At 36.0% G+C, this 20,526-nt stretch overlaps 1 protein-coding gene across 2 annotated transcripts in view; it reads left to right on the top strand.

Moving 5' to 3' along the window:
- The first annotated feature begins 6,700 nt into the window (after nt 1-6,700).
- Nucleotides 6,701-20,526, top strand: part of LOC121726197 (Fc receptor-like protein 5) — a 113,146-nt gene continuing 99,320 nt past the window's right edge. For both annotated transcript variants that reach the window (XM_042113431.1, XM_042113435.1), the window contains exon 1: nt 6,701-6,807. The gene's annotated coding sequence lies outside the window, so the exon portion shown is untranslated. The remainder of the gene's footprint in view (nt 6,808-20,526) is intronic.

Here is a 20,526-nt window from a genome sequence, read left to right as displayed (position 1 = left end):
ATAAACCTGAAGAGTATGTTTGCTTTAACGCGTCAATCTCAGAAACTACAGGTCCGATTTAAAAACTTATCTCAGTGTTAGATAGATCATTTATCGAGTAAGACTCATCATTTATCGAGAAGGTTATATTATATTATTACTCTAAGACTAATACGACAGAAGAAACTCAGGAAAATGTGGGAAAAACGGGGGAAATATTTTTTATGGGAAAATGTACGTCTACGGATTCTGTAAAATTTCTAATTTACGCGGGCGAAGCCGCGCGGGACATCTAGTTATATAATATATTACGTAATAGTATGATGATAGCCTGATAAATAGTTGTACAATTAACGTTTGTTGACCAACAGTCCTACAGTCTACACAAACAAAAACATGTCGCCAGGGCGGCGGCCTTTCGAGTTTATTATTTTAATCCCATTACGAAATATCAATTATATAATAATTAAATTATATTTTTTGATAATAATTTTTGTTAGAAGTTGTAGCGTTATAGAATAAAAAAAATTCTAACGACTTTTCCAGTGATTAGTATTCTAAGGGCCTGATTACACCTTTTTTTTCCCACAAACTGACAATTTGATTGACCGAGAGTACTGTCTCGCCGCTCTACTCGGTAGGTGACGAAGCCCTAAATCTGTATTAGTCTCTAAATCTGGACTAGTTCCCAAATAGAGTTTTGGGCCAACCCACACGTACCACAACCACACGACAACCACACTACGTGGTCGGGCGTATATTTCGTATTGTAAATGAACTGGACCATTCACACGTACCACATTGCAGTCGTTGTCGACCACTTGTCAAATACCGACCACATCGCAACCACGGCCGATCACGTCGCAACTACGTCGCAACCACAACGTTGCGTCGATGCAACGCCAGCGCGCGCACACCGCCCGCGCTCTTCCTCGCCTCCGTTTCATTGACTTTCGTACGTAACCACATCGCAACTACATCGCAACCACTGACGACAACGCAACCACGTTGGCATTTTGTCGGTACCACAACGCAACTACAAAAAGCTGCAGCGACACCATACGTAACCACTGCTCGACGACATTTTGTCGTTGCGATGTCGTGTGGTTGTGGTACATGTAGGGTTGGCCCTAAGAGCCCAGGAGGGCCAGACCTTACTTCATTTCGAAAGCTGAAAGTTTACCTGTTTGTGATCTTTACAGAGATAAGAACGACCAGCAACTATGGAGTTTTGGTCGCGGTTACTCGCGGTATCCAATTCTGATGGTCTACCTCACCTTCGAGAAAGAGTAAAGCTTAATTTCATAGCTTATATTCTTCGCGGTAAGTGAAGGAATCTCGTCTTCCAGTGCCGGACACTTCCCACCCTTAAACTTTCTTAAATTAGTAAAAAAAAAATCGGCACTGGAAGACGACATTCCTCCACTTACTGCGAAGAGTACCTATAAGCTATGAAATTAAGATTTACTCTTTCTCGAAGGTCAGGTAGACCTTCAGAACTGGATAGCTCCTAAAGTAACCTCGACATAAACTCCATAGTTGCTGGTCATTCTTACCTCTGTAAAGGTCACAAACAGGTAAGCTTTACGAAACCAAGGAAGGTCTGGCCCTCGCGGGCTCTTGGTCCAAACCGGTGGTAGGCATGATATACATAGCGTTCAAAAATATTATAATACATAATTAAAATATACTTAAGTAATAAAAATAAAAATGCATTCCAATTTTATTTTTTTTTGATTTCTTAATAATATAATTATTGTAAAACACTGCAATCTAGGAGCGACCGCAGACTTACAATAATTTCAAGTTGGCCAACTAAATCGCATAGTATACCAATAGCTATAGCGACTTATAATGAGAGCCCGCACATTGCATCCAACTAAATTGTACAACTAAATAATTGGACACCAATCGTATAAGAACCGATTACCTACAAATTAAAAAGTTGTCCAATTAAATTGTGAAACTACGCAATTTAGTTGTACGATAGTCGGCCAACTTGAAATTGTATATTTGCGCCGCAGGTGACCCTAAAATATATTGTGTGCGATATTGCGCGCCCTTCGAGATTCGATGAATTTTAGCGTCAAGCAAACTATTGCAAATTTCAACACAAATTTTCACTTACTTACATGTAAGTGAAAAAAATATTATAAAATATAATAATAATAATGTATAACGAGTTTTATTAAACAAAATGTTTTGATAAAATATAACTATGAGTCTCTGGGACTATGGAAATTTATATCTAAGTATTTATTAATTAGTTCAATAATTAATCCTAATGCTTGTTTACTAAAAGTCTAAACATTATCAAATAATTATTTCAATATCATAATTTGTAACTAAATGAGACGTTCTAAGATTAATTTACAAGTTTTGTGAAAAGTTCTGAGCTCCTGAATGCTGCTTTATTACACTCTGTTCAGAGCTATTTTACCCTGGCAGAACCATTATGCTAAGCATATAAATTTCACTTTAATATGACTTCGGGGTAATATATTTCTGAACACACTAAGATCATTGTATTATTATCAAGCGTTTAAAGTTTATGGTATTTAATAGTTCTCTTAAAGGAGTTATCAGTTATCACTTAGACTTTCGACTAACGCTTGTACTAGCAGGGTACTTAGACTACTCGCATTCGATATTTTCAACGGTGAAGGTAGAAATATACAAAACGTATGTACTATTTGACAAACGCGGTGCTAATATAAGCCTTGTACTAAATCCTTATTTTTTATTTCTATTTTGACTGTGTATATTATCGAAATTAACTTGTCTAAATTCCCATTTAAGTTAATTAGTGTTCTCGGATCGTTTGCAACTTCACTAAAGTAGTTAACCCATCGCTTAGTTACAATTTACAGTTAGAATTATCTGTCTTCCTATTTCCCGCTAAGTAAATTCCGATCCATCGTTTCCTGTTAATATTGGATTTCAGTTACACAAAAATTTATATAGATATATATGTAACATATAAAAATGGATTTTCAAATGTGTTAGTAACGCTAAAACTCGAAAACGGGGCTGATTTTAGTCTTAAAATATTCGTAGAAGTCGAGAAGGTTTTTAAGTGACACAAAGTTCACCGGGACAGCTAGTATGATATAATATGTTTTAATACATATTTTATATAATGTTTAATTAAATTAGCCATAATTTTGTACTTAAATATAAAAAAAATCTTACGCTTTAGAGTTTATAGAGTATTTTTTACTAACACAGGAATAAGACTATTGTTAATACTAATCTCTATAGGCTGTGATAGTCTGCAATAAACGTAGCCTATAGCTAAATATTAAAATGCTCGGTAAAAATGACTATTTATGAGTCATAAAAAAGTATTGCTTTTCAGATCTCCCCCTATCAAAGATTTCAAAAGGAGTATGGGCACTTATTTTGGGCTATCGGCGGCCACTGGTGAAATTAGTGTCAAATGAAATAACTGATATTTAGGAACAACTTTTGCTTTGGACGTGTTATTGTATTCCATTTAGTTTAGAAAATAATTAAATGCGAATAATGTGATCGCATAGAACAATATTGCTTTAAATAATTATTTATTATTTATGTTTACCTAAATGCTAATGCATCATTCTAAACTTCCAAATCAATCAATACAATAAAACCAGTTTGTGCTGCTGCGCACACCTTATGTAGTCTAAAGTCTGATATCTCGGTTGGGTTAGGTTAGGTTTAGGTTAGGTTAGGTTACCAGCAGCGGAGCTGAGTGGCATCCACTGCTCTGGCTGGAGATCCCCCGTGAGAGCTCATGGCTTTGGTGCTCGCCGAGGTGCGCCTATTTGTTTCGCAGAGGAGGTCACTTTTCGGTGAGATACCGAATTGGGAGGAGTTCTCACGGGTGCGAAAGCTGGGGCAAAAGTGGTTGCTACGAAGGTGGGTCGAGGATCTGGCGCAGACCCGGTACGGAAAACGTACCGCCGAGGCTTTGCGTCCAGTTCTTGCGGCGCGTGTGATCGTTGGGCCGTGCAGCGCCACGATCTCGTGGCAGTGCTAGGTGGAGACCTCTCGCTCCCGAACATGGTACGCGGCATGCGAGAACGATGAGGCCTGGCAGGCGGCGGTCTCTTTCTGTGAAACCGTCCTTTCGCAGAAAGAGGCCGCGGAGCGGAACAGAGAGGATGACCCATCCTCCGTTCCGCTCCGCCGGCGTAGGACGGGAGTGCAGAGGCGTCGCTATGCGAACCTCCAATAACTTCCGTCCCACGGGGCTCCGAGTCAGGATGGGAACCTACCCGGCTTAGCTAGTCCCGGCGCCGAGAGGAACGCTTTAGTTTGCCTAAGCGTTCCCTAACTTTGGTGGAAGTCCGGTCCCTTTTGAGGTAGACCGGCCGGTCGTGGAGGGAGTCCTGTGTAAGACAGATCCAGGATATCCCTCCGTATACGGCTGAAGGCAAACCGCAGGTGGTTTTAGTGGGTAAGAGTCCCACATACCCCCAGGGTGCTTCAGCTAACTGAGGCACATCCCCAACCCGGGGCACCCATGATGGGTTTCCCCTGCGCATCAAAAAAAAAGGTTACCAGCAGCGGAATTAAGTGATATTATTGAGCACGAGTATGTACTAATAAACACTGGTCCTGTTTATAAAAACCTTTCACCTTATCTTCCCGCTTTTGCTCTAAACATAAACTAATATACTTATTAAATTATGCATATTATGTTGAAAAATAAAAATGTATTTTATCCACTTTTAAATTATATTTCGGCGATGAGATTTCTACACTGTAATTGTAGGACTCCTAAGTATAAATATATGTTAGAATTGTTCTTGGCCGCGGATAGCCCACGCTCCATACAAATTTGCCCATACTCCTTTGAGATATACTCATAATATTATGGCACCACGTAAGTATAATTTATTTGATAGGAAAAAATGTATACAAGAAAACATTTAAGTAAGTCAAAATGGCCCCAAAATAACACCGAATGCAAAATGCGTGGCCTAATAATGGGGCCATTATTAGGCCACGATATGTCATTTATAAGCCTCTTCGTAATAATATTATTTTTCAAGACAATACAAGAAAATACTGATTACTTAAAGGCTACATCAGGGGATCCCAAGGTGTGCGCCGCGGCGCCCTGGTGCGCCGTGGAAAGGCAAGAAGGGCGCCGTGAGTCTTTTTTTAATATGAAATAAGGGGGCAAACGGGTCACCTGATGGAAAGCAACTTCCATCGCCCATGGACACTCGCAGCATCAGAAGAGCTGCAAGTGCGTTGCAGGCTTTTTAAGAGTCAATTGGGGAGGGTAGGGAAGGGAAGGGAATAGGGGAGGGTATGGAAGGAAATAGGGTAGGGGATTGGGCCTCCGGTAAACTCACTCACTCGGCGAAACACAGCGCAAGCGCTGTTTCACGCCGGTTTTCTGTGAGAACGTGGTATTTATCCAGTCGAGCCGGCCCATTCGTGCCGAAGCAAGGCTCTCCCACGTTTATATACTTCATCAGTCATCACCAATACCAATAACAAATTACCTGCTTTAACCTAACTAAAATCATTAAAGTTGTTTATATAATATACAGTATCTTTTTGTAATAGCTTGGTAGAGTGGGGCGCCGCGCCGTGACAAAATATTGTGTAGTGTAACTGCGCCGCTGGCTGAAAAAGATTGGGAGCCCCTGCTGGATTTGAAGATTTGAAGATTGGGCTTTGTTGGCATTCCTGTGTCCGTTTTGTTTGTATGTTAACGTCGAATACCTTGTGAAACTACTGGGCCGACTGATGGCGTAGACATAGAGTAGGCCACGGAAAATGACATTAAATACTTTTCATTTTGAGAAAATGTGTGTTTTGGACAGCAGAGCCGGACGCACCTTTTATTATTATTATTTTATTTATCTATTCAACTATACATGTCCTATATTAAGAGTTACATAATAATAATTGATAATAGTTTTTAAAAAATAAAAACGAGTTCAAAATTATACGTAAGTGAAAATTAAATTTCCCTATCTCAAAAACAACTGAATAGATTTTGATAAAACCAGTAAGTTGAAGAATACCCGTTACAACAAAAAAATAATTACTTAAATTGGACTTGTGGTTACGGAAATTTGCGAACACAAACACAAAAACATACGTCATACACGTCTTGGCTTTTTTTTATAACACGACGAGCTTTTGCCCGCGGCTTCGCTCGCGTTAAGAAGGATTATTATATACAAAATTTCATCTCCTATTTTAACCCCTTGGAGTTGGAATTGATCAAAATCCTTTCTTAGCGGATGCCTACGTCATAACATCTACCTGCAAGCCAAATTTCTGCCCGATCCGTGCAGAGGTTTGGGCTGTGCGTTGATAGATCACTATGTCAATCAGTCAGTCAGTCACCCTTGAGTTTTATATATATGTCGTAGGATGATTTGATAAATCCGTGTTTTCGCGAAATCCCTAGAATTTTCGCGGAAATTCGATTTATCAAATCATCCTACGACATCGTAGGATGATTTGATAAATCAAATTTTCGCGAAAATTCTAGGGATTTCGCGAAAACACGGATTTATCAAATCATCCTACGACATATATAGAAAACTGAGCAGTTCTAGAATAATTCTTACATAAATATACGGGTCGAATCGATAAATGATAACTTTTTTTAAGTCGGATTATAAAAGCTTTGTCGTCTATCTGTAGCCGCCCTAAGCTCGCAAGTTACCTCGCTCGCCTGACCGAAACAGTTCGGAAACAACTCGGTGCGTGAGCGGACGTTCGTTCAGTTTTTCGCCAACCTTTTTCGAACGTGGATTTGTGACTGTGTTTGTTCAGTGGCTTGTGGGGACTTTGTTATTTTCATTGGATTTGGTAAGTTATTAAAATAGTGAAAAGGTCTAGATTCGATATTCAAAAGTCGGAGCTACGTTTTTCTGTTAATTGTGAATATTTTCGCATGCTAATGTTTTTAGAAGCAGGTTTTATGAAAATAGGTATGCCGATTACCATGTTTGAAAGCCAAGATGATGGTAAAATATTTCAAATGCCTATATTATTTTATATATAAATATATAACAAGCATAATGTGCGCTATCTTCCAACATTATTTCAAAATTTTCGGTAGCTTGAAAAAGCTTAAACATTCTTATAAGAAATAAAATTAACATTATTTAAAGTAAGTATATATATAGTTCCTAAAACACTAACTGTACTTAAACGTGTGTCCTAACTCCTAGGTACAATTAGTAATTTCACGTAAGTACCCAAATATCATGCAGACCGTATAATTATTATGCAAATTTTATATTTTCTGCAACAACTACGTTTATACGAAAGTCCTAATACACAATATTTCTGTTATGGAAATGTAGGGAACTATTATAACTCGATTAGGAGTTAGGACGGGTTAAGTTATAAAGTTGTCGTCATTTTTGGTCTCAGGAGAATAATTATTCTTCGTATGTTTTTATTCTTTCGTTATGTCACTGCTGAATTTAATATTACTACGAATGTAGAGTTTGTTATTCCCTACGTAGAGGTCTTATTTTAAGGTTAATATAGCCATAGTGTTCATATATTATTCCTATTCCCACGGTGCTATTTATAAACTAGACTTATTTTAAATACTCTACCTAACCTCGATAATTTACTCTAAGTATCTAGAAGTCATCTAATGTTATTAACAATTCAACAACAGATATTAATTGCTGAGATTAGTTCACATCTGCGTTAATTCTATAATGTTCTTAATAGTGTTGCCTTGATGACTCTAAGTCAAGAACGACGTTACTCAATTATAATATTGACCTTCTGACGAGACTTAAGACCATATCCTGAGATTTTAAAGTTTAAGGCTTGTTGTAAACTTCGCTGTATTAGTAATGAAGACGTTAGTGGATGAAGTGGGCAACTAGCAATTTGAAAATTGAGTTTTTTTTTGTTTGCATAAATAGAGGCCGATGGAAAATGATATGAAATTCAAATAAAGTGGATATTTTGTATAGCTAGATAATTAGATATACATATATCAGCTAGATGAAGTAGGTAAGTTACCTACTTCATCTAGCTGATATCTAATCATCTAGATAATTTTTGTATGGTCAATGAATGTCCATATTTTATAACGTGTTTTACACGACTAAAAACATCATTTCAGTAACGTTCAAAGGAATTTGAACAAAAAGTTCATTACATTTCACCGAATATTTTTTTAGTTGATCGACTATATTATACTATGTAACTTATGAAGTCTTTTAGCCGTGACAATTTTCCTATTAAATTCAGCATATTTGCTACTCCCATAAATTATTTCACATTTCCAGAAGCAGCCGCTTAGCTAGTAGAAGGACACTGAACTCTAACGATTTTTTCTGCTTTGAAACTTATATATACTTATATACTTAGTTATATACTTACTTATATATCATATTTCACAAATGGATCCCTAAATCAAAAAATGATATACTTATATCGTAATATTTAAAAAAACCTATCTAACGACACGGTGGGGTGGACGCGAAAAAAAATATCATCCCCGCTTGATGTGTAGGGGAGGTACCATAAAAAAAAGATTTTATATAAGTACCATTTTGTCGGCATAATTAATATCTCCATTCATGCCGAATTACAGCTTTGTAGGTCCTACAGTCTCTGAATAAAACCGCGGACAGACAGACAGACAGACAGACGGACAGACCGAAACTATATTTAAGGGTTCCTTGTTGACTACGGAACCCTAAAAATGAGTAATTGCCCTTATATTATAAATGTTAGTTACCCACTTCATCCGCTAATGTCTTCAATTATAATGGGCATGGCATGTCGATACAAAGAGTGTGGTCACCCAAGGCTATTTGATGTAGTTTTCGGCCATTTTGGGTTTATTTTCTGGGTGTTTGAACACAGAAGAAAATCTGGCCATTTTTTTGGGTTTTTGGACGTTCTTATCTTTTTTAATAATAAAATTATAAAAAAAAGGAAACATAGGGACATGCTAATAGTGGCTATAGATATTCAGGAAAAAAATCATAACTCTACCGGCATTATCCAGGGAGGAAACAGGGGACAACGTTTGTATGGAAAAACGGCGGTGTGGACTCCTCTTAAGCTATTACATAGCTTTTATCGCGGGTTTTGAGTGCGGCGACCGAATCAAGAAATTCCATAACGAAATAAACCTAACCACGTACTCTGGTGCGGCATTGCCGTGCTAACGTCGTTTCAGTTCGGCAGACTTCGCACGGTGTTTGTGTGTGTGCGACCAGACGTATGCGAATTTTTTCGCAATATAAAAAATCGCCCAAGAGCGAGTCGGATCGCGCACGAATGGTTCCGTACCGTTATAGACAAAAAATAGGCCAAAAATTTGTGATTTTGTATTGGAACCCCCTTTAAATTTTTATATTACTTAAATATTATTATTAATTATTAAAGTAGACATATAACTAAGGCCTTTATGAAAATTTCAAGTACCCATCTGTTGCCATTATTGATTACGAGCAAAAAGGCCTAAAAATAATGTTTGTTGTATGGGAGCCCCCCTTAAATATTAATTGTATTTTGTTTTTAGTATTTATTGTTATAGCGGCAACAAAAATACATAATCTGTCAAAATTCAGGAGTCTATAGCGGTTATTGAGTTACAAGTTACAGCCTGGAGACAGACAGACAGACGGGCAGAAAGACGGACAGACAGACGGACAGGCATCAAAGTCTCAGTAATAGGGTCCCGTTTTTACCCTTTAGGTACGGAACCCTAAAAATGATATGCAATAGCTTTACCGCGGCAGTCAACAAGTGTAACTCGTATTTTTTTATTTCTATAAAATAGGTTAAATTACATTTTAAAAAACATTTCAACTATATCTGTGTTTCAATTCACTGTACCAGTAAGTTGGAGTAGCCCCAGAGGAAGCTTTTAAAGTGATAGAATTACATCTATGTTCCAGTAGACCAGTACTTATACTGGCTGGCATTACTAGCTTCTCCTTTGGGAAATTCTATGTGTGTACCATCAGTCATCACAGATATTGGTTCATAGACATCAGAACTAAATTTTTTGGTCGGGTTAGGTTTGTGTGACATAACATAACACGAGTCACGACCATAATATTACATAGACCTGCAAAGTCTAAGAATTTATTTGCTGCTGAAATTTGATATTGAGGTACTTTGAGTCCCAGGAAAGGACATAGAGTACTTTTGTCCCGGAAAAATGGACGGTTATAAGCGAATTTTGACGCAACGTACGGCACACAACAAAATCTCGGCGGTACCTGCCTAGTAAAACTGGCCGAGATTTTGTTGTGTGCCGTACGTGGCGACGCATTGATACTATGGCGCACACATACAAGCCGCGCACGGTGCCTTTGTATGAAGATAACTTACTTCCCCTCCTTTTACTATGCAACGGAGTTGCGGGGCTGCAGCGGGCGTCAATTATGTAAAATTATAGAAATAAAGCCTACCTTTTAGCTACGCCATAATAAAACGGGATAGCTTGGTGATTTTCGATCAATGACTTTAAAGAGAAAAACTTGTCTAGTTGACCTCTAGTCTCTAGGTACAAAGGTAACATACTAAGTAAATTCGTCATGTTTTTTCATTCTATTAATAACATCCATTCATTCAGCTTTAAAAGTTTTTTCGATTTTGAAGATCGTGAGAGAGTTCGTTGAACCTACGAATTTAATGTGTTCATAGTTTCAAAGTATTTCGTATATTATTTTTATTATATTCTATAACTATTCTATATTATATTTAATTACAGTTTACTTAATTATTAATTCTAATCCTTAGTATATTTCGCACTATTAAACCAGATGCCTGCGAAAAAATTAAATAAATTGATTGAAGAGGCTTCGTGCTTTCGATATTTTTTGATTTTCCTAAGATTAGACTAGAGCTTTTTTGCATTCTTGAAAAAAAAACATCAATTTTTTTTTTCTCATTTCTATACGTTCCATTTCCGAATTCTTTTAACCAGCTTTTTGCAAAATCACGTAAACAGGTTCAAGTAAAAACCAAGAGATACTAATCATTAAAAATCTCCCAACGATTTACGAGTATCATTAATCAATTAATTGAATGTTAAGTGAACATAAAAATATTTCTGTTGTAATTAGTCCGTACAAGCCGAACATCCTGTTTTCGTTGTAATAAAAAATGACGAAATGTGGACCGCTTGTAAAAGTAAGTAATAAAATAATAAATTAACAGTACAAGACCTGTGAACAATACTTCTAGGTAAATATAGAATAACTTTTTTTTTCATGAAGCTTTTCCCACGTGGAAATTAAAATAGCACTACCCTACTTTTGAATTTCGAATTCTTAACTACCCTTATTTAGTGGATAGTCACAAATCATTACAAGACGAACATAATATGTGCGAAATTTCGAGTTTCTAGCCAGAGTGTTAGACTTGTGTATTAAATCATCAATAGATTTTGATTTTGGAACGGTATATTATTGTAAAGATTTTTTTCTCAAACATTTATACCATAAGCTTTCCTCTGTATATTAAACAACTTACAATGTCCAATACACACCGTCATATAAATGTTTTGACTAATAATAATTAATTCACGAACTTAGTAAACTCGTTTGCGAGTTACATGACCGACAAGTTGCTAAGTGGCTGATGTGATGATAACAGCTACTATACAGCACAAACATCTACAGTAGACTCACTTCTGCGTCCTATAAAATACATAACTTGCCCAACACAGAAATGAAGATATAAGTGGCCATTAAGTGGGTCACTAACAATTTAAACTGACTTTTTTCTGCATATAATTTGGAGGCTTGGGACCGGGAAAATGATTAATTGAAATCGAAAAATGTGGATTCCATGTATAGATAATTAGATCTAGATTACGAAGTAGCCTAACGCTTCCGTGGTCCAGTGATTAAGAGCGTGGCTCTTGACTCGGAGGTCGTGGGTTCGATTCCCGCGTTGGAAACATGTTATTTCCAAGTTTGGTTAGGACAATGCTGGCTGATCAAGTGATTGTCTGACAAGTAAGATGATCCATGCGTTGGATGGGCATGTAAAAAGTTGGTCCTGCACCTGATCTCTCGCCAGTCGTGTCGGTCTTCCATCCCACTGAGTGATGAGAGTAAAGGAATAGAGAGTGCTCTTGTGTACTGCGCACACACTTGGGCACTATAAAATTTCTCCTGCGTACCTGGCCTGGTTTCAATGAAACCGGCCACCGTCACCGAAACCGGTGTGGGGGGTGTTATTATTATGTTCGGGCCACACTAACGAGAAACGCCGTTAATTATCGCGTTAATTCTAAAAAATGTTATAGCATTATCGCCTTTAATTAGTGGCATATAAAGGCGATAATGCTATAACATGTTTTAGTTGTGGCGTTTCTCGTTAGTGTGGCCCGAACATTACGAAGTAGGTAAGTTACTCTGTTTGTTTAACAGTGTCAAAATTAGTACTTGCTCTTAAGTTGTAAAATGTTAGTTACCTTCTTCCACTCATGTCCTCAATTATTGATCATTGTTTTTTCGTTGTTTATTCCTTTCTTATTTTGTAAATAGTTTTAAAAAATGTTATTGAGCGACATGTTCATTAATTAAGAAGCTCATTAAATAAAGATAAAAAAAACTTATCCGTCTCCATTCAATCCAACTTGCCCAACACTGAAATAAGTTTTTTGCGCGCGTAACATGTCACTGAATAATTAATTTGCCTAGTTTTGCACTCTAAATTATTTATATGAAATCGTACCAGTTATATTGTGTGCGTAAATTGGCAGTCTAGCATGAAGTTAGTTTACTGTTCACATTTATATTATGGCGATGATAACTATTAACTATGTAGTGTGTGTTGGTTGTGGAGAATACATTAGCAAGTTCGGGTTTGGAGATAGCTCGGTAGAATTGAAAAGTTTTCTTAATTTATTGTTAGATTTTTTTTTTTAATTAACGACTAAGTCAAGACTTGGTGTAAAATCAATAAAATCGTTTATTGATTTTACACCAAGCGTATTCTATAAGAAAGAAGCATGAAATCTATGAATGGATTGGTTTCTTATTCTTATAATTATTACTCGATATAATATTATTCATTATTATTATCTGAATCAATTTTTCTGTATCAATTCAAAAATCAACTAATTACTTTTTTGTATATTTATGGCTGTAATTTTGTATCAAACAAAAAATAATCATCAAATCGGTTCATCACATAGGTACAAACAAAGATTAAAAACATACATAATACGGTCAAACTGAGAAACCTAATATTTATTTAAATAGGATGTGTATTGGACAATCATTTTCCAATTTCTGTATGCCTGGAGCTACTTATAGTGAAATAATGTGCAGGGCTTTGGCTATGACTTATTGTCCGAATACAACATTAATAGTTTTAGTTGGGAGGAAGGGAAAATTAAACAAAAAACAAATGACCGAATTTCTAGATAAATTATTTATTATTGAAAATATTAATAATGTTATCTTGTTTACTTTTCCCTATATACAAATGTTGCCAAAGAGATATAATAAAGAAAACTATTCTAGGTATCAACTGAACAGCCTAATGTATACTGCTGTAAATAATAATTGTATCATTTTAAATGACTCACATAAGCAATGTCAGGTTGTAGACATTAATAATTTAGATTTTAAGTTATCCACCATGACAAGAGATAAGTACTTCTTATCTAATTTTTATAAAAGACGAATAGCCAGGTTGCTATTTAACTTTTTAGATTTTAAACAAGCCAAGTGTTTGGCTTCAGAGACTACTGCTTCTATTGAGCAGAATTATACTAGTCATAATATTAACGAATTGGAATATGTTCCAAATATTTATTTAAATTAGATAATAAGACAATGGAGGACATCTCTTGCGGAAATAAATTTAGTATTGAAAATCCTACCAATAATTTGTTAGACTCAAATATATTAAGTAAGAATAAATGTAATTTGATTAATCTGGTGCATCAAAATTTACAAGGTATGGTAGGTAAAGAACTTGAAATTGAGTTATTTTTAAAGGAATTTAACATTGATATTATTTGTATATCTGAACACTGGTTCAGACAATATGAACTCACTTTCAATTTCAATAACCACCAGATAGCTAGTTCGTTCAGTAGAGAAAATGCCATTAGAGGCGGCTCTTTAATATTAATTAGAAATAATTTAAAATTTAAGGAACGTAAAGATATTGTGAGTCTCTCTATTGAACGAACAATTGAAGTAGCTTGCATAGAGCTAAGTCATCTTATTATTGTGGGTGTATACAGGCCTCCTTCAGGGTTATTTGATACCTTTGAACAAACTATGGAACAAATACTGTCAAAAATATGTGCATCTAACAAAAGGGTTATTATATGTGGAGACTTTAATATTAATTTATTGGATTTAAATTCCACAACTGTTAGATTCACATCTTTATTTAAATCATATAACCTTTGCAATTTGTTTCATGAACCTACAAGAGTCTGTGAGACCACAGCTACTTGTATTGATAACATATTTACAAATCTCATTCCCGATAAAAAAGAAATAATTAATAAGTTAAGCTCTGATCACTGTGGACAGTTAGCATCATTTAATGTCAATTGCGATAATAACGTAAAGGATAATCTTGTGTTTGTTCCTGTGACTACAAAACGTATTGAGCAATTTAGAAGTAAATTAAATTCAAATATTCAGTCATTGGGTAGATCAAATAGCTCAGATGAAGCTTTTAATAATTTGTTTAAGGTAATAAGAACACAATTTAATACAGTATTTACTTCTAAAACAGTTAGAAACGATAATAAAAAAACCAGATTTATTGAATGGGCAACTAAAGGAATTAAAATAAGTAGGCAAAGATTATATGAATTATATGATGAGAGGTGTAGCAACAGTAGTGAATCATTTAAAGCATATGTTAAAAATTATTCTAAAACCTTCAGAAAAGTTTGTAAAGCTGCTAAGGCTCTATATATCAAAAATAAAATTAAAAATTCTAAAAATAAAATCAAAACTACATGGAAGGTTATATCTGGTGAGACTGGAAACGTCACCTGTCGTAACACTGATTTTGAATTATACTTTGAAAATAAAAAGATTACAAATAATCTCGAAGTTGCGACGGTTTTTGAAAAGTTTTTTGCTGACATTCCGGTCTCAACTACAAAAAATCTAAATTCCTCACCAGAAGCTGCTGAAAAGCTACTCAGAGACAATGTAAAGGAATGTGATGTCAATTTCAAGTTTAGGGAAATTAGCCCTAGAGATATTATTGATACCTTTAAATTGTTGAATATTAAAAATACTACTGATCTCTGGGGCATGTCTACAAAAATTATTAAATCGATAATTGACATCATAGCTCCTCATCTGGCAATAATTTTCAATGACTGCATTAAGAGTGGTGTTTTTCCTGACTTAATGAAGCACAGTAAGGTCGTACCTTTATTTAAAGCGGGAATTAAATCAGATCCGACTAATTACCGGCCTATTTCGATTTTACCGACTCTTAGTAAAATATTTGAAAAAATAATTTTACAGCAATTACTGTTACATTTTAATTTAAATAATTTATTACACAATAACCAATACGGTTTTACTAAGGGTCGTTCCACAACGGATGCTGGTATAGGTCTTCTTTGTAGCATATTTGAAGCTTGGGAGGAGTCACAGGATGCCTTAGGTATTTTTTGTGACCTCTCTAAGGCATTTGACTGTGTCGAGCATGCTACTTTAGTCAAAAAATTGCACCACTATGGCATAAGGGACTCAGCACTCAGCCTTTTGACTTCTTACCTCAAAAATAGGACTCAAAGGGTTGAAGTTAATAGTAAAAGATCCAATGGGACCAAAATAGAATTAGGTGTACCACAGGGATCCATTTTAGGACCATTTCTTTTTCTCATCTACATTAATGACTTACCTTATCTAGTTAAGGATAATGAGATAGTACTTTTTGCTGATGACACTTCACTTATTTTTAAAGAGAAGCGACGGCAGTCAAATTACGACGAGGTAAATAGTGCTCTCTCAAAAATAGTACATTGGTTTAATGTTAATAACTTACTTTTAAACTCTAAGAAAACCAAATGTTTAAAATTTACTTTGCCCAATGTTAGGCAAGTTCAAACCAATTTACTATTAAATGATGAGAAAATGAATTTGGTGGACTCCACTGTATTCTTAGGCATTACATTAGATAGTAAATTACAGTGGGGTCCTCATATTGCTAATCTTGCAGGTAAGCTCAGTTCTGCAGCATATGCAGTCAGAAAAATTAGGGAAATTTCTGATGAAGACACGGCAAGACTAGTTTATTTTAGTTATTTTCACAGTAGAATGTCTTATGGTATCCTTTTATGGGGAAACGCTGCCGACATTAATACAATTTTTGTGCTGCAGAAGCGAGCTATACGCTCAATTTATAAAATGTCAGCTTTTGAATCTCTGAGAGAAAAGTTTAAAGAAATTGGTATTCTAACTGTTGCTTCTCAATACATTTTGGATAATGTATTGTATGTTAGAAAGAATTTAACTAAATTTAAAACTAAAAGTGATAGTCACGGTAGAAACACTAGAAATAGGCACAAGCTGGAAATACCAGTGATCAGACTTAGCAAAATAAGTAAATCTTTTAAAGGTCAATGTATACGCCTTTACAATAAAATCCCGGAAAACGTTCAAAATCTATCAATTAATAAATTTAAAAAAGTAATTAAAGAACGTTTGTGTGCCAAAGCCTACTATACGGTCAAAGATTTCCTAAACGATAGCACATCTTGGGAGTAGGATGGCTGCTTGCAAGGCTGCTTCTACATTTATTATATGTGACTTACAATTGTGTATTCATATTGTATAGATTAAGTTATTTACATTGTAAATTTTATTTTTTTAAAAGACAAATTTTCCACTTTTTTACTAAAAAGTGGCCCCGTGCGAGTTTCTTACGCCGGTTCTTCTCGCCGGGTTAGTTCCCGAACCGGTGGTAGGCAACATGTAGTTCAACATTCTGAAAATATTTGATTCAAATTTATTCAGAAATAAAACAATTTTTATTTTATTTTATTTATTTAAGCCGGTTAAAAATCAAATTAGAAGCTTAGACTATGGAAGATGTATGTTACATATATACTAATATTATAAAGCGGAAGAGTTTGTTTATTTGTTTGTTTGAACGCGCTAATCTCAGGAATTTCTGGTCTGATTTGAAAAATTCTTTCAGTGTTAGATAGCCCATATATCGAGGAAGGCTATAGGCTATATTTTATCACGCTCAGACTAATAGGAGCGAAGAAATAGAGGAAAATGTGGAAAAATCTATACTAATATTATAAAGCGGAAGAGTTCGTTTGTTTGAACGCGCTAATCTGCGGAACTACCAATCCGATTTGAAAAATTCTTTCAGCGTTAGATAGCCCATTTATCGAGGAAGGCTATAGGCTATATTTTATCACTCTAAGACTAATAGCAGCGAAGAAATAGAGGAAAATGTGGTAAAAACGGGGGGAAATTATTTGAAAGGGCTTATTTGAACGCGCTAATCTCAGGAACTACTGGTCCGATTTGAAAAATTCTTTCAGTGTTTTTAAGTTATTTGGCAAACATGAAGAATAGACCACGTGAAAGCACATAGGCAATTTTTTTGCGGAAAAATGTACGGTTGCGTGAAATTCCTAAATAACGCGGGCGAAGCCGCACAGAACATCTAAATATAATAAAATCGTAGGAAGGTCAATTCTGTACATTGAATATTTTTGTACAATAATACTTAGGACGTGGTCTACTATGCTAACGCGGACGAAGTCGCGGGCAACAGCTAGTCATTTTATATGTGGACCGCCAATATCCTTTTGAGCCTACCGTGTTTATTCGTTTCATTACTTTAAACTTGCTCCTTAATAAACTTTAAACTTACCTACAACTGTTGGTAGTTATGACGCTGTAAAGTTTACAAGATAGCTAAGAATTATATTATTAGTTTTCCTTCTTCCTAGATAACTGTTCTTTATTTGAGTGTTTAGGAAGTAAAACTTCACTTATCCGTAAAAGTGACTTTCCTATCTTTACCACAAGCGACCGCGACCGACAAAAATTAAAAAATGCCACTTTGTGATATAGGTTAGGTTTCATTTTCTAGGCAATCGACATTGATCTAGCGAGTAGCGACCCATGCCACCGCTATAGTAGCGAAGAGCAAAATCAAACCTATGTAATAAAGTGACATTTTATTTTATTTGAGTTTTTGTCAGCCGCGGTCGCTTGCCGCGTTGATCGGGCCGGTACCTTTAGAGCCTTTAAAATAACCATAAGTGCCTGTCCAGATGAGGCGTTAAATTACGCGCGAGTGAGCGACTCGCGCGCTTTACGCGCGTACCCGAGATACTAGATCTACATTATATCGCGTCCAGATGCCTACGCGCGTTTTCTTACTCGCGCGTAAAACGCTTGCAATGAACGGGACTCTCGACTAGCCCGTAAAACGCGCGAGCGACGCGCGAGTCGAGTTACTTGGGTGCCATTGCAACGTCCAGTACTACGCGCGAGTCCGTTGCGAATGGACGTATATGATTGGAGCGTGATAACTTCGAGTCCATGTTTGTAGCGTAAAAACGGGTGTAAAACGCGGAATCTGAATGCAATAGAAATTGAAACGCGCGTATGGACTTCGCGCGTAAATCGCCTCATCTGAACAGGCACTTAGCTAGCTTTTTCATTTATTGGGCTCTATTTTTTTTAACGGGCTTTGGCCCACTATTGTATCTCCTGTGTCGCCCGGATCGACAGTGGTATCCAACCTCGAAAACCCTTTGATATTATGATCTCTAGGGAGCCCGAGCTTTTCTTATTGAGCTGTAGCTTCCAAAGTTAGCAAAATTATTATTCTTTTAGTTTTGCTAAAGTTTTACGTTTTCTTTTAATTTGTTTTATACTTTGTTTCCGATTGTGTTTAATGAACCTTATCACAAGGAATTATGAAATCCGTAAGCAATTCAATGTTAGCCAATTCGAAGCAGATCGAATCAATCTTTTGCTTAAGAAACTTTGTTTTGGTAAATGAGGGCGCTAATCTGCTACAACTTACAAGGCCTTAATTGTGATTAGCAAAATAAAGACAATTTAATTGTTTGATATTTTAATTGTCGTGCCTTTAAGTTAAGGAAACATAACTCTTAAATTCTTTAGTTAAGTGTAAACTTAGTATACTGGGTAGTAGATTATATTATTACTGAGTAATAATATGTTATATAATGATATAATATGGGGTACACATGGTTCAAATGTCTATATATCAGGACTTTTTAGAAAATGTTCTATCAAAAATGAATTTGAGATAAAGCACAGTTGAATAATTCATTAATAATGCCTTAAAATCTTAAAAATTCTTGGACAAACTGTCGCCAGCAGTATTTCTGGACCAATACGACCTGCAAACTTTAAAAAACAGAGCGTGTGCAGCAGAGTTTGGTCGCCTGGAGCCGACCACGTGCTGCTCATGCCGACGACCGACGGGGTCCCGAACATCTCGGCACCAACAGCTGGCCGTCGACCCTACGCCTGTCTGGAAGCTCACGGAGACCTGAGGAGCTGGTGTCCCCCAAGTCGCTGTCTGATCCCAAGATAAGTGTAGTGTCCCTACCCGTGAATTAAAAAAAAAACTGCAAAATAGACTGAGGCTAGGCTTCGTACCCGCGTACCCGCTCTCCGACTGACTAGGTTTCTCTTCTCTCTTTTCTCCTCTTTTTCTTTTAAATAAATTTGTTAAATTTGTTATTTCTTCTTTTTATTTATCTCTTCTCTCTCTTTTTATTGTCCCTGCTCCGGACCAGGTGACAAGGTCGGCAACGCAACTGTTCTGATGTTGCGAGTGTCCATGGGCGACGGTCGTTGCTTTCCATCAGGTGATCCGTTTGCTCGTTTGCACCCTAATTTTATATAAAAAAATATTTTTTTAAGTGACATAAAATACATCTCATCTCACTCCGAATAGTATGCAAAAATATTATTTAGTATCATCACTTTGTGTACAGGTTTTTCGGGTTCCGCTGTAATACTAAATTAATTACGAGCAATGTATGTGGCAGCGCTAAAGTTCAAAATGCTTAGTTAGAATCGAATTATGTAAGCATTAAAATATCGATCGGGTATATGGAAGGGTGATGGCTGGAGAGGATTACAATATGATAACAAGCGGCCTGATCCGCTGAGAGCCTCAAACACGTAATATCACACTGGGTACTGTTAGCAATCACGTTTTTAGGGTTCCGTACCCAAAGGGTAAAAACCGTACCCTATTACTTAGACTTCGAGGTCTGTCCGTCTGTCTGTCTGTCTCCAGGCTGTAATTCAATAACCGCTATAGCTAGACTCCTGAAATTTTCGCAGATTGTATATTTTTGTTGCCGACAGATACTAAAAATAAAATAAAATTAATATTTAAGGGTCGGGTCCCATAAAACAAATGTTATTTTCTTGGCCTTTTTTGGTCGTAATCAATAATGCCAACAGCTAGGCACTTTAAATTTTTATAAACGTCTCAGTAGGTAATTATGATACTTTAATAATTAATAATAATATTTAAATAAAATAAAAATTTAAGGTAAAA

This window comes from Aricia agestis, chromosome 4 (assembly GCF_905147365.1).
Source record: "Aricia agestis chromosome 4, ilAriAges1.1, whole genome shotgun sequence".
NCBI classification, from domain to species: Eukaryota; Metazoa; Arthropoda; class Insecta; order Lepidoptera; family Lycaenidae; genus Aricia; species Aricia agestis.
Note: the sequence above shows the minus strand (reverse complement) of the source record. Positions and strands in the feature narration are given on the sequence as shown.